Source organism: Bombina bombina, chromosome 3, assembly GCF_027579735.1.
Source record: "Bombina bombina isolate aBomBom1 chromosome 3, aBomBom1.pri, whole genome shotgun sequence".
In the NCBI taxonomy this organism is placed as follows: Eukaryota; Metazoa; Chordata; class Amphibia; order Anura; family Bombinatoridae; genus Bombina; species Bombina bombina.
In genome coordinates, this window is record NC_069501.1 from 856040064 (window position 1) to 856055811 (window position 15748).

General features: G+C 40.2%; 1 protein-coding gene across 1 annotated transcript in view; it reads left to right on the forward strand.

Annotated features, from left to right (window-relative positions):
* The window catches only part of STK24 (serine/threonine kinase 24), a 280157-nt gene that overhangs the window by 211383 nt on the left and 53026 nt on the right, over positions 1–15748 (forward strand). The window lies entirely within an intron of this gene.

A 15748-nucleotide genomic window follows, 5' to 3' on the forward strand; every position in this document is an offset into this window, starting at 1 on the left:
AATAGAATTTTGCTCCTATAAAAGTTCAACTTATCTAAACAACTTTATTATTGTTCAAAATTTTTTGAAGAGTGATAACAGAGCGTTATTTTTGTAATATTTATTTACAATTTGGATATGGCTTCATCTGGATCTGATAATATATAAATATTAATATAAAAATAATTATAAAGATTGACAACTAACAATACAAATTTAAATAGATTACTCTTTAATTACAGTCGACAAATTGGGCGCAATTTATGTACATGGAAATGAGAGACAAATTAGACGCCAGTTATGCTGTAAGTACAATGCTGATATTACTGCCTTTTATATATGTCTAGACTGGCGTCTAGATTGACTTTCCTATTGTTTTGTACCTTGCCCGCCACCTAAAAGGTGGCGAGGCAAAAATAGCGAGGTGGGAGCGGAAATTGTAGCGAGCGGACAAATAGATTTTTTAGTACATTCGTTTTTTGGCGAGTTGGTGGTCAAATGTGTCTAATTACAGTGAAAAATGGAGCGGTAGCGAGGTTTGGCGGATAAGTACGCTCGCAATTTTAAAGATGCGAGTTTTAACACAATTGACGGCTTTGTACATATCAGTTTGCGAGTTTTGACGCGAGATTTGTTGCGGGTAGCTCGCTGACTGCTTAGTACATGGAGCCCTTGGAATATGTAAGCGGGGTACAATTTATTTTAGTTACAAACTTCTAACTACCCCAAATGATCTTAAAAACTTCAAATATATACAAAAATGGAAGTGTGAAATAGGGTCTAGTTTGGACAATCTATAGTGGCTCCAATTTTTTTCTCATACTGCAAGATCATCCTCATCGTCAAACATTCATTTAATTTTAAGATTCTTACTTAGATGGTAGCTAACTCCAGCTAGACTACATAGTATTTACCCAAATGCATCTAGCCAATGTTGGAGAGGTTGTGGGTCAACAAGATCCATGAAACATATATGGTGGGATTGCCCTATAATTAAAAATGCGTGGTCTGATGTTACCCCTTGTATTCAACACATTTTTAAGAAAACTGATCTTCAATTGGACATATTTACTGCCTTATTTAATAAACCAATAAAGGGAATCTGTAAAACTAGAGGTAAACTCAAAGTAATTATACTAACCGTGTTAAATCTATCCTAGCAATGAATTGGAAGAAAGCCCACTCCCCCGACAGAGAGATGCTAATTGCCAGAATTACTGAACTATTATTAGAGGAATATGCCTTTATGAAAGCGAATAACTTGGCTACTTATCATATGATACAATTTTTCTGGGAGGAATTTCTTAATAAATAAATTATAGAATTTATTATGGCATGGGAATTGGAGGGGGGGGCAGAGATGGGAGAAGGGGAAGTTTGTTATACTTCCCCTTTGTATTTTTTTTTCCCTTTCCCCTTTTTTTTTCTTTCTTTTTTGAATGGATTAAAATATTTAATATATAGGTATACAGAGAATGAGAAAGAAATGTATTCCACTTTGTAAGGAGTAACTAAAGCTGTATATAAGAATTCTATGCATCTGATGGTATTATGCTCTGTAAATTGAGACTACACTCCAGAGTCTAGATAAGAAGATGTATACTATTTATATCACTGCTTGTAAAATTTTAAAAATACTATTAAAAAAAAAAAAAAAAGAAAAAAGAAAGTGCACTGCAGCGTTGTTTCACTATGCAGTTACCCATTGTTGGACTAGATTACAAGTGGCGAGCTATTGTTTGCTTGAGCCGCTATAAGCAATATCACGACCATGCTAACTTGCGTGGCTGTAATGTTTATTTTTTGGTTTATTCATAATTCCATTAATCCATTCACAATGTCATACTCTCCCAGAAGTTTCTGTATTATTATTTTGGGCAATTTTTCTATCTTGAATATATTATCACATAATAATGGTTTTGTAGTTCTCAAAACTGTGAATTGGAATCTGCAGAAATAACATTACCCTTATTCAAAGCAAAAATGTTATAAAATAAACATACAGAGTTGAGAAACTTTAAAGGGACAGGAAACCCCAAAATGTTCTTTCATGATTTAGATAGAAGTACATTGGAGAGTTGTTTTCTATTATCAAATTTGCTGAAGGAACATCATTGCACTACTGGCAGCTAGCTGAACACATCTAGTTAGCCAATCACAAGAGACAAATGTGTGCAGACACATATCAGCAACTAGCTCCCACTAGTGTAGGATATGAGCGTATTCTTTTTCAATACGGGATACCAAAAGAGTGAATTACATGCTCTATCTGATTTGTGCATTTAATTTTGACTTGCCTATCCCTTTATAATAAATGTCTTTTTGTTGTGTTCCAAGAAGCATAACGGTTATAAACATCCAACTGACATCCAACAATTGTAAGTAAAAGAAAACCAAAATAGAAAGATATCTGGTGAACCGTCAGATTCCGCAACAAATGAAACTAAGTGGGAGGGCTCGAGAAATTTAGCCTCCAAGGAGTGTTGTAGACCTTGCTTTACCTCCTTCTTTGCTAGCTATCCTAAAATACCTTCACCGGTCTACCTCCTGTCTGTTAGCTTTTCTCAGCCTTTTGACCAAAGTCCATTAGCTCCTTTCGAGTATTTTGCGTCTTCTAGCCCTCTTCCCATCCAAATCTGGAGCATCATTTTTTTTTAAATAGCAATTACATATAGAAAAAACAAGATAAATAAAAAATTAAACCAAATATAATCAAACATTTTGAAATTCTTCCAATCCATACCTGGCATCATAATAAATAGTAGTTGTGGTCTTGCTCTGTCTCGGCTAATCTGAATCTATCTCTATCCATACTTGTACTTCACTTGAGGGAGAGGTCTGTTTATCCATGGCCTGAGAATCATCCCTAGAGGTGCTTCCCTCCAAACTTATGCTTAATTCCGTATGTCCTAGTCTGTCCAACCCTCCACCTTTATTCTATATATTGCCCTGTGTTATCCAGTAAAACCAGATTGCCTGGAACTATGATCTATCCCCCTGATTCCATGCTATAATTTCCGACATCTTGTAGATATCTTGTATCTTGTCTACTACCTGCCATACAGGTGCCCCTGTTTTCCAGTGTCTGGCAATGCAGATCCTAGTGGCCGTGCAGATAATTTTGATGAGTCTATTTATCTTTGAGTTGAATCTAGGGCTATCCTGGTTTAATAGTGCAGTGCTTATAGTAAGGGAATATGGTTCATTAAACATATTGCCTAAGAGTTCATTAAGTTGGGCCCAGATATGTTTTATTTTAACACACTCCCACCACATGTGAATGTACGTCCCTACCTCTCCGCACCCTCTATAGCAGTAGATAGAATTGTCCTTGGTGAAGTGGGCTGATCTAATGGGTGTAAGATACCACCTAAAAGCTGTTTTAATACTATTCTCCCTAAGATCTGTGCTAATTAGTCCTCTGCAGGATTCAAACAAAAGTTGACTCCATTCATCTACCTGTAAATTCAATTGTGTGTCTGTTTCCCATTGTGTAAGGAAAGTAGCTTTAGTGGAGTTTTTTGTACTCTGAATTGTGAGGTATAGTTTGGATATAGTGCCCTTGCCTCTATTGGGCGATCTACAAATTTCTTCTAGGGTAGTGAATGTATGTTGTGGTTGGGTTATCCCATATCTGTGTATAGCTCATGAGATTTGCAGGTAGAGGTACCAGTGTAGTGTGTGTGGTTGGATTTTTTTCCTTGAGGTTGGCAAACGTGATCAGAGAACCTCCCCTGACAAAATCCGCCACCCTGTAAAGTCCTTTGTTTACCCACTTATCTATTATTCCATGTGTTTCAGATGGTAGCAGTTGCCTATCCCTTTAAAAGGACATAATTATGAACACAAAAAAAAATTCGGTTTCCGATAGAGAATACAGTACAATACAATACAATTTTCAGATTTACTTCTATTATCAAATTTGCTTAATTCTTTTGGTATCCTTTGTTGGAGAACAATGCTCTACTGGGGCCTAGCTGAGCACAATGGGTGAGACAGTGACAACCAGCTAGGTCACAGTACGGCATTGTTTCTGAGCCTACCTGTGTATGCTTTTGAACAATGGATACCAAGAGAACAAAGCAAATCAGATAAGCAAAGTAAATTGGAAAATTGTTAAAAAATTGCATATTCCTTCTGAATTATTAAAGGTTAATTTTGATTTTACTGTCCCTTTAATGCGATTGCTCCCCTGCAAATCTATGTACACAGAATCAACCCATACTAAGTTTCAAGAAGCTCAATAAATAGATTGTTTAGAGTGGAATAGATCTGCTCAAGGGCCTAAGTGTAAGGAGGGAGGGGCAAGCAATACAAATGAAATATATTATTGTTTTAGTTAAATAAAACTATTTAAATTGTTATTATTAAGGTAATGGTTATGTTTATCCTTCCAGTCAAGTACAGCTGAAAAGTTGATCACATATGAATGATTAACCAATTAAATTGGAGAAAGTTCACCTCCCAATAATTTTATTTAATTCAATGATCTATCTTTGCATGCCTACTGATATATGACCACATCAGTAATGGTCTGATACAACTGGAAAAATTCTCTGAAAAGTTATTATTCTAAAAATGAAAACCATGATGTGTGTGTGTGTGTGTATATATATGTGTGTATATATATATACTATATATATATATATATATATATATATATATATATATACACACACACCCACACACTTGGAAGCCCTTTACAGTCAAATACCTTTTAAACGTAAAAAAATAATTTGTATTAAAGTTTAATATTTAAAGGGACACACCTTAGTCATATTGTTTCTGGCCACTTTGAAATGGCTGCCCACTGATGACATTACAATCTGAACGGCATACAATGCTGAATGGCATTGACAGTCTGTTGAATCGAACTAGTTAGCCTTTTGTGATTGGATGCCACATGCAGCCCAGCTTATAATGTCATCAGTGGGCTGAGCTTGGCAGCTATTTCAAAGTGGCCAGAAACAATATTCATTTTAAAATTACTTTTTTTACCATTCCTGCTGCATGATATAGAAAATGTGCAGGAGGCTATTTGCAGCTTAATCTAAGGTAAGACTTTAAGATTACCAAGATATAGACTGTCCCTTTAATGTTTTTTTTTTTTTTTTACTGTGTATTAATTGCATATATTTTCTTCTTAAAACAGGGGAGAGTCCACAGCTGCATTCATTACTTTTGGGAAATACAGAACCTGGCCACCAGGAGGAGTCACAGACTCCCCAGCCAAATGCTAAAATACCTCCCCCACTTCCCTCATTCATTCTTTGCCTTTCGTCACATAAAGTTGTCGGCAGAATACGGAGTAGTCTCTTATGGAGGGTAGTACTCTTTGAGATGGGACGGGAGTTTTAAGTAGTCCTACGCAGTTCTTGTGGACTGGCGTGCTTTTCTTTGGACTATATGTCGCACCTCGTGACTGGGTGTGGTCACGTTGTCGTTCTCCATTTCTGTATTCATGACCGAGTGCCGGTGGAGAGGATCTGTTTCTCTACTTGTCTGGGTCATACGAGGTGGCGAGTGCCCCAGCCATTGGGGGTGTAAGGTGCCAGTTCTTTTTGTCCATAATTTAATAAATCAAGCTATGGAGGATTCTGATTATTCGGATAAGGATTTCTCTGATTCAGATTCTGTTACTTGCGTAGATTGTGGGGAGGCCAGGGTAATCCAGCCCAATCAATTATGTTCCGTATGCCATAATAGAATGCTCTCATCTCCCTCTGATGAGAGGTTAGAGAACGCTGAGCCATCCGCCTCTGAGGATTCTGTGTCCCATGAGGTGCATTCCCTAGAATATTCTGTTCCTTTACAGGCAGTTGTCCCGTATACCATTACCTCTTCTCCGGAAGGAGGTTTATTTCCACCAGAGGTTACTGCACGGTTCCGCATCACCATATCTTCAGCGTTGGTGCACTTACATCTTCCAAATTGCAAGTAAAGAGTTCATCCGTGTCCTCTTAACCATTCTTTCCTCTGGGGAAGCGGTTTCCTCTGAGGCATAAGGGTCGGGGCCTTCAGATGCCCTGCCGGAGGTGGATTTTGCCTTTAGATTCAGACTAGCACGTCTGCGTCTACTGCTGCGGCATGTGTTGACGGCCTTGGAGGATACCAGTTCTGATTTGTCAACGGATCCTCAGGCTTCTGAATCAGATGGCAAACAGCGCTAGACGAGTGGAGGGATGAGATCCTACTCCTGGTCATCTCTTGTTTTTGTATGTCAAATCCCAGTTCTGAGCTCCTGAGGATTAGGATATCGGACAGGCTGGTCCTGTTAGGAGTTTCCATTCCTCTTTGGCGTTCACCTGCGGGTGCGGCCTACTTTCTTTTGATCCAATTAGGATGTGTTTTATTTCTTTATTTTGGAGCTCGTGACTGTTTGTAGATTTTTCCTTTTAGGAAATTTTTATTTTCTGGTATTTTGATGCTAGTGATTTTATGGTTGCGATAAATGTTACTTCCGGCGGAAGTTTAAAAAAAAATATATATATATAATATAAAAAATATTTTAAGACAATGTTTATGCCACAGGGCTTATTTGTCTGTCATTTGTCTGTTTGTTTAGTCTAGCCTTGCTAGGGTTTAGAACTTTCAGTTAACCCTTGAACAGTTCGGTTGTACCCTAGTCAGCAAGCTGGTCCTGGTTGGGTACTAGTTCACTCCTGTTCTTTTGAGGTATATATCAGACATTTTGTATCCTTGACAACAGGCTGGTCCTGTTTGGGTACTAAGTTTGCTTACTTATTGTTACAAGTTTGTTTTCTGCAAGTTATAGGAGACCCTTCTATCCTAGATGTGAGGCTGGTCCTAGTTTATTGCATCTTGTTGGGGCGTCCAATATTTGGTCATACTCAATACTAAGTGTTTTGTCCCTGCATAGCTTATGTGGTTTGCTGGGATTACGAATTCTGCAGTATATTTGTAGTTCGCTTCCCCTTGCTTTTGGGGTAGGACTTTCAGTCATCTGGTCGAGGAGTCCCGGTTCTTAGGGACTGTTTTTTTTTGTTTTGTTTTGTTTTTTCCTTGCAGTATCCTCAGTTTGATCCTATATACTTGGGGATCTGGGGGATTGTTATGCAGTCTCTCTTGCCGTTGCCTGATAGGAGTTTTAGGATGCTCGTTAATTCATTAATTCCTTGAGTTATAGGTTTTCCAGGGTTGATCCAGACCGGATCTTTAGATACTGTCATATTCTCTCAATCGTGGAGTCTCTTTTGGGTCCTTCCTTTGTCTTCAGACTTTGTGGGTGTTATCTTAGCACCCTTTTGGGGCTGAGTAGGCAGCCACTGGGATACTTCATGAGAGATCAGCGTTCAAGACCCCATGGAGGTATGGCATGCATCAACTTTTGTGCAACTTTCATTTCCAGGTTACTTTGTAGCTGTTCCGCAAGGTTTTTGGTTTTGATCCGGCACCTGGTTTTTGGGGTCCAGTTTTATACCTATTCCTTGTATTTGACTTGGCATTTTGGTTAACCCGTTTTCCAGATTTTAATAGTCTGTCCGGTGTTCAGTAGTAGGCTTGTTTTCCCGCTTCTGGGGAAATCTCCTTGTTCCTACTGGGGCAGTTTTTTTTCTCTCTTCTGGGGAGATGGAGGAAGTTCTTCCTGGGAATTTCTTTACTGGAATATTCCTGGGTTTCTTTGTTTTCCCTCTGTTTGAAAGGTTTTGGTCTACTGTGCCTATCCAGTTAGCTCCTCCTGAGGTAGTTTTCCTCATCTGATTCCAGGAGTTCAGTGGGTCGAGGGTTTCTCTTGTCTGCAGTGTACCCTCCCTTCAGGTTTCTGAGGGGTAAGGAGGATAGGTATCTTGCATCCCGAGTTAGTCTCTCTGGGTGATGGTGCCTCTTTCCTGCTTCTTTTCCTTAGGCACTCGTGGCTGGAGATTTGTTATCTGATCTCGGGCCTTGTCGATGCTGGGATTTTTTAGTCTCTCTTGCCCTTTGGGACATTGACGGTCGCTGCTGTGATAGGACAGTTCGATCGGAGTTGGGGTCAGGAATTCTGACTGCTCTGTTTGGGCATCAATCACGTATTATGTCTCCCAAAGGATCCTTCCTTAGGTTGGGAGGCCTTGCAGTTGGTTCGTGAACCTTCCCTTAGCGGGTGATTGGTTATTCTTTATTGTTCAGGGTGTTGCCCTCCCTTACTCAGTTTTCTAGTAGGGGGGGAGTTGGTCTGCCCTGCTTTCTGCGTTTTTTCTCTTGTTCCTTTCCAGGAATGTCCTGGTGCTAGTTTACTAGCTACTTGGTTGGTTAGTTACTATGGTATGACGTTTAGTCTGAATGCCTATCCGATGGAAGCCTGCGGCTTTCGTTTGTGGCGTAAAAGGATGTTACTTTTCCGTTCCTGTTCTGCTCCCAGGGTTTTTTCTGATCTACGGGTGTTCAGTTTCTCTGTGCTAGTTAGCTATCTATGGTAAGGTAGTCTTGTTCTACCTTTTGTCCTTCTGGGACTCCAGTTCTGTTTAAGGCTTTACATTGGTTCCTTTTGGATCCATGTAGGAGGTGGTCTGGAATTTTTTTCTTTATTTGCTCTCCTTTGTCCTCTTGCAGCCTGGTAGCCACTTTTTTTGGAGTTATGCTAGGGGCTTCTCTCTCTGTTTTGTCCTTGAATCTTTGGGGATTGTTTATGGAGGTTCTTTCGGACCTTCTTTTATGATTCTTCCCTTCTTTCAGTTAGGAAGAATGTGGTGTGGGAGTTTTTGTTTTTTCCCTTGCCATTGTTCAGGGAGAGGTTTTTTTCTTTTGTGTGCTTCTAGAATCTTTTGTCTCCTCAGAGGTTTTTTGTGCTCAGTGGAGTCCAGATTTTAGAGTGATCTCTAACTGGGATCCTTATGGTTCTAATGATGGGCAGTTACCTTGTCCTTTTCCATATTTTTGTTTTTACTGCTTCTGTTGAAGTAGTTTTTTTATCGGGTATCCGGGTTGTGTCAGGCTGTGGTGCCATCAGAATGGGCCAAATATTTTGTTCCCGCTCGTTTGCATTCAGTGTCCTCTATAAGCTTGGGTATTGATTTAACGAATGCAGCTGTGGACTCTCCCCGTTTTAAGAAGAAAAACTTAAATTATGCTTACCTGATAATTTTCTTTCTTTTTAAAGACACGATGAGTCCACGGATTTCATCCTTACTTGTGGGATATTCACCTCCTGGTCAGCAGGAGGAGGCAGAGAGCACCACAGCAGAGCTGCTATATATAGCCCTTCCCTTCCCTCCCACTCCAGTCATTCTCTTTGCCTACGTTAGTGATAGGAAGAGGTAAAGTGAGGTGTTAGATTAGATTCTTCAATCAAGAGTTTGTTATTTTTTAAGTAGTGCCAGAGTGTACTGCTTTGTTCTAGGGTGTAGCCGTAGTCCATATCAGTCTCTACAGTAGAGCTATTGGTGGCTTTAAAGCAATGGGAACTTGTGGGACATAATTCTCACTGCGCCTGCCATACATTTATGCTGCCCTAACCCTGAAAAATCTGAGGGATATTACTCAGTATTTTCTCCTCTTTCACAGGTCCATGTGAGGAATAGGACCCCGCAAACCTGGAGGCTGCCTTTGCTGTCGGGCAGGATGAGGTAAGTGCTGACTTTTATTTCTGGGGACATGAAGAAGAAACTCAGAAGAAGTTGTGCACTTACTCTGTATGGGATTTATAAAGAAGCCCTTAATGGATGAGCACTTTATTTTTATTTTGCATAAACTCTCCATGATACCTAGGAGATTATGTGCGACAGCTAGCGCAGGCACTGGGCTCACAGGGCATGACGATGGTGGTAGTCACATCTCCCGGCGGTTACTTAAAGAACCATGGTGACTGGGGATGACTGTACTATTATCCCCAAGGCGGGTTTTATTTTTACTATAGGACTTGGTCTCTGAGGCACTTTATCTAATCTCCCGGTGGTTACATAAGAAACATGCCGACCGGGAGATTGATGTACTGACGTCACCCTAGGCGGGTGTATTATCTGGCCATTATACTAATTAGTCTCTGAAGCGCTGTATTTAACCTCCAGGCGGTTTCATAAGAAGCATTGCCAATTGGGAGATTACTGTACTGCTATTGCCCTAGGCGGTTGTGATTTAAATTTTTTAGACTATTGTCATATTTAGTCTCTGGAGCACTTATCTCATCTCCCGGCGGTTACATAAGAAAGGTGCAGACTGGGAGATGAGTTTGTCAAGTTTATTTGGTCTGTCTTGGAAGTTTCATAGTGCGCCATAACACAATATGGCGGCCGGGAGAAGTTTGTTTTTGTTACCGCCCACGACGGGCGGTCCTTGGGGGGGGTATTGCACCTTTTTTCCCCTTCTCTTCCGGAGCAGTTACTGGTCCTATACGCAGACTTATTCTGTATGCGTAATGAGACCGGAGATTGTCTTTCAATCTTGTGGATCAGGAATGTGCTGCTCAGAGGGAGATGGTTTTTTTTCAGATAGGCACCTCAGCCTTTTTGGGTTTTGATAACTTTCACAGCCTATTTAAGCTGTTCCGCCATATTTACAATAATAAAAATTAAAAAAAAGTTACTCTTTTTAAAATTTAAAGTGACAGTACCGTTTTTTGTATGGGTACAGTTATTCACTGATTAAAGGATTTTTTGAGAGTTTTTGTTTTCCCTTGTCAATAAAGTGTGGACCAAGAGGTTATGCAGAGAGTTTTTATGTTACACAACGTTTAACCACCAACTCTTTGGCTATTCCTTATGTATGTGAGGAATTTATTCCTTAGGAATAATGTTTTGTAATTGCTTTTAAATTTTAGAGACAGTCACATGCAGTGCCCTGCGGTTCTTTGCAATGGTCATGGCAATGTTTATGAACAGCAATGTTGACATACTAATTTACTTGCTTCTGCACACAGACATCAGAAATTACTTTTAAATTTTAACCCTTTGAGTGCTAAGCACTTTCTCACCTTGGTGCTAAGCTTTTTTAATGTTTTTTTTTTTTTTTTTAACAATTTGTTTTTAACTTTTTTTTTTATTTTTTTCAGACCCACAAGACTGTTGGAAAGGTTAGGCGATTACCTTTCCAATGGTGGGTCTTGGGGTCTGTAGCTGCTTAGATGCCTGAGATACAAGCTGCTAAGCAGCATGCCCCTTGCTCCTATACTTAACATTGTTAAGTATAAATAAAGTTGCGCTGTGACGCCCCCAGACCTCCCTCAAGGTAGGATAGTGCTAGTGATGGCTCTGAGCCGTCATTAGCTCCAGAGTGGGAAACTCTGTGATGGCTCAGAGCCGTCATTAGCACTCAAAGGGTTAAAGAGACGGTCACATGCAGTGCCCTGCGGTTCCTTGCAATTCCCATCTGGAATTGCTGCACAAGACATTGCTTAAATGTCATGGCGATGTCTATAAACAGTTATTTTGGCATGCTAATTTAGCTTGCTTCTGCATACAGAAATAAGAAGTTACTTTTAAAATTTAAAGAGACAGTAACGTTTTTTATGTGTCAATTTTTAATAAAGAATTTCACTTTTTTTTCTGAAATTACTCCTTCAATGGCGTTTGCTGTTTAGGAGTCTGTGGAAGCTCACATGCAGTGCCCTGTGCTTCCTCTCACACTCCACCCGGAGTTGATCTGCATTATATGTTTTTACCACATGGTAGAACAACATTTCTAGAGGAATTATTTTCAATCATTTAGGGTGATTGATTCAGTAGTGGCTATTACGAATAGTGTAATCTATTCTAGTGCGTGCAGTAAGTGATAAGGAATGGAAGAAACCGTATTCCCTATATTTAATATGATGTTTCCCATAGCCGACTCAGGATGGAGTAGTTCCCAGCTTAGCTAAGAGAACTGCTTTACCTTTAGAGGAGAGTTGGGTTTTTCAAAGGTCCTATGGACAAAACAAAAAAATTAGAAAAGGGATGTACACCAGGGTTTCCAAGGCAACCAGCTGTGTATTTTGCTACCGTCACTAGTGAGACGATATATCGGTTTGATGCGTTGTTTGATGCTACTAAGTCAGAATCTCCCCTGGATAAACTCCAGGAGAGGATATAAGCTTTCAAATTGGCTAATACCTTTGTTTAAAATTCTTCTCTTCAAATTATCAATCTGGGAGCATAGAAGCTCACAGAGCCTTAGGGTTAGAACCTTGTTCTATGGATGTATGCTCTAAGACTAAGCTTTTAGCGATTCCTTACAAGGGGAGGACCTTGTTGGGACCTGGCTTGACGGAAATGATCTCTTTTGAAATTTAAAGAATTTCAATAAAAAAAAAAAAAAAAAGGGGGGGATCCAAATAGCCTGCTGTTGAATCAAAGACCGCATGAAGGACATGCCCTGATCCGGGATCGGATCTTGTAGGGGGCAGTCTTTTCGTCTTCACTCAGGCTTGGGTTCGAGATTTTCAGAATCCCTGGGCAATAGGAAATAGTGTTCCAGGGATTCAAATTAGAGTTCAAGAGTTCCTCCCAGAGGCAGGTTTCTGTTTTTGAGATTATCTGCAGATCAGACGATGGAGAGGCATTCTTACACTGCGTAGGAGACCTCTCAGTCCTGGGAGTGATTGTTCCAGTTCCATTACAGGTACAGGGTCTGGGTTTTTTATCCCAATCGGTTTGTGGTTCCCAAAAAAGATCTCAAGGGTCTAAACAAATTCCTTAGTGTACCGTCCTTTAAGATGGAGACTATTCGTTCCATTCTTTCCTTGATCCAAGAGGGTCAATTTATGAATCATCTCAAGTTCTAAAGTTTGCCTTCTGGACACACGCGTCCAGTTTGTGGCTCTTCCTTTTGGTCTTGCCACAGCTCTGAGTTTTCTCAAAGGTCCTGGGATCGCTGTTGGCGGTGCTTCAATTACGGGGCATTGCAGTGGCGCCCTAGCTGGACAACATTCTAGTCCAGGCATAATCCTTACGGCAAGCAGGATTTCACTCAAACAAGGTGTTATCCTTCCCGTGATCTCACGGGTGGAAGGTAAATTTGGAAAAGAGTTCCTTAGTTTTAAGCACAAGGGCATCTTTCTTGAGAACCTTAATAGATTTCATATCAATGACGAATTTTTCTGACAGAATGTCAGGAAATCAGAGATTATCGATACTTGTGTAGTCATTCAGTCCATTCCTCGGCCTTCAGTGGCTTAGTGCATGGAGGTAATTGTGCTGATGGTGGCGGGAATGGTTATCATCCCGTTTGCTCGGTTCCATCTCAGACCTCTGCAGTTAAGCATACTCAGGCAATGGATTGGAGAATATACAGATTTGTCTCCTTGAATACAACTGGAGCAGGAGACAAGGGATTCTCTTCAATGGTGGTTGTCTCTGGTTCATCTCTCCCAGGGAACCTGCTTTCGCAGACCATCTTGGGTTATTGTGACAACAGACGTCAGCCTTCTAGGGTGGGGAGCAGTTTGGGGCTTCCTATGGACTCAGGAGGTTTGGACTCAGCAAGAGTCTGTTTTCTCCTATAAACATTTTGGAGCTGAGAATGTTCTACAATGTGTTTCTGGCCTGGCCTCAGTTAGCCTCGGTCCAGTTTATCAGGTTCCAGTCTAACAAAATATCATCAGTAGCTTCCTTCAATCATTAGGAAGGAACGAGGAGTTCCTTGGCGATGTCAGTTAGTGGACGGAGGCTCATTCTTGCTGCCTTTCGGAGATCTACATCCCAGGGGTGGATATCTGGGAGACGGTTTTCCTGAATAGACAGACTTTTCATCCGGGGGAGTGGGAACTCCATCCGGAGGTGTCATCTCTTCCACCTTGGAGACTTCCTTTGCGGAAGGATTTTAAATTCAAGGGCCCCTCCTTCATCCAAATCTGTTTTATCTGAAATTGACTGTTTGGAGATTTAACATTTATTATTATCCAAGCGGGGTTTTTCTGACTCTGTCATTGAGACCATGATTCAGGTTCGTTAGCCTGTCACTAGATAAATTTATCATAAGATATGGCTTAAATATCTCTATTGGTGTGAATCCACAGGCTACTCATGGAGTAGAGTTAGGATTGCTAGATTTTTATCTTTTCTCCGAGAGGGTTTGGAGAAAGGGTTATCTTCAAGTTCCCTAGAGGATCAAATCTCTGTCTTTTTCTATTTTTGTTACACAAAAATCTGGCAGTTGTCCCAGATGTACACCCATTTTGTCAGGCTTTGGTCTGGATAAGGCCTGTGTTCGATCCAGTTACTCCTTCTTGGAGTCTGAATTTAGTTCTCTGAAAAGGACTCCATTTGAGCCTCTGCATTCCTTGGATATTAAGTTTTTATCTTGGAAAATGTTATTTCTTGTTATTCTTCTGCTCGGAGAGTGTCAGAGCTCTCGGCATTGCAGTATGATTCTCCTTATCTTATTTCCATTCAGATAAGGTAGTTTTACGTACTAACTTAGGATTTCTTCCTAAGGTTGTTTCTGACCGGAACATTAATCGGTAGATTGTTGTTCCTTCCTTGTGTCCTAATCCTTCTTCTGAGAAGGAAAGACTTTTGCACAATTTGGACGTGGTCCGTTCTTTGGAGTTTTACCTGCAGGCGACTAAGGACTTTCGTCAGTCTTCTTCTTTGTCTGTGGTTTTCTCAGGAAACGCAAGGGACAGAAAGTTACGGCTACTTCTCTTTCTTTTTGTGTGATCACACTTTTTGCATATGAGACTGCTGGACAGCAGCCTCCTGAGAGAGTTATGGCTCATTTCACAAGGGCTGTTGCTTCCTCATGGGTAATCAAAAATGAAGCTTCTGTGGAATAGATTTGCAAGGCTGCAACTTGGTCCTCTCTTCAAACTTTTTCTAAATTTTACAAATTCGATACTTTTGCCTCGGCTGAGGCTGTTTTTGGGAGAAAGGTTCTTCAAGCAGTGGTGCCTTCCGTTTAGGTTCCCTGTCTTGTCCCTTATCATCCGTGTGCTCTAGCTTTGGTATTGTATCTCACAAGTAAGGATGAAATCCGTGGACTCATCGTGTCTTTAAAAAGAAAAGAAAATTTATGCTTACCTGATAAATTTATTTGTTTTTAGACACGATGAGTCCACGGCCCGCCCTGATCTCTGAGACAGGTTATTGATTTTTGTAAACTTCAGACACTTCTGCACCTTGGTTTTTCCTTTCTCTTCCTAACTTCAGTCGAATGACTGGAGTGGGAGGGAAGGGAGGAGCTATATATAGCAGCTCTGCTGTGGTGCTCTTTGCCTCCTCCTGCTGACCAGGAGGTGAATATCCCACTAGTAAGGATGAAATCCTTGGACTCATCGTGTCTAAAAAGAAATAAATTTATCAGGTAAGCATAATTTTTCTTTTTCTTCTGTACAGGGAGAGTCTACAGCTCCCCGCCCATTATTTTCTGTGGGCGGTCTTATATTCTTTTTTATTCGTTCTTCTGGCACCTTTTTTCACCCTGATATTTCTCCTACTGTTCCTTGTTCCCTTGGCAGAATGGGGATGAGGGAAGTGGGGGAGATATTTAAGCCTTTGGCTGGGGTGTCTTTGCCTCCTCCTGGTGGCCAGGTTTTGTATTTTTCAGAAGTAATGAAGCAGCTGTGGACTCTCCCCATACAGAAGAAAAGAAAATTATCAGGTAAGCATAATTTAGGTTTTTACATTTCAATGTTCTTCACATTCTTTGTATTTTTAAACAGATTTTCCTATATACAGTATATCTGATATATCTATACCTATATATATTCATATAGATATATATTTTACAAAAAAATTATCATATTTTATATAGAAATATCTTTCAAATAAAAAGAAAATTTTATTTTTTATGTGAAGAACATTGGGATGTTAAAAATTAAATGAGGGCACTTGGTCAAGCGTAGGGTAGCATGCGA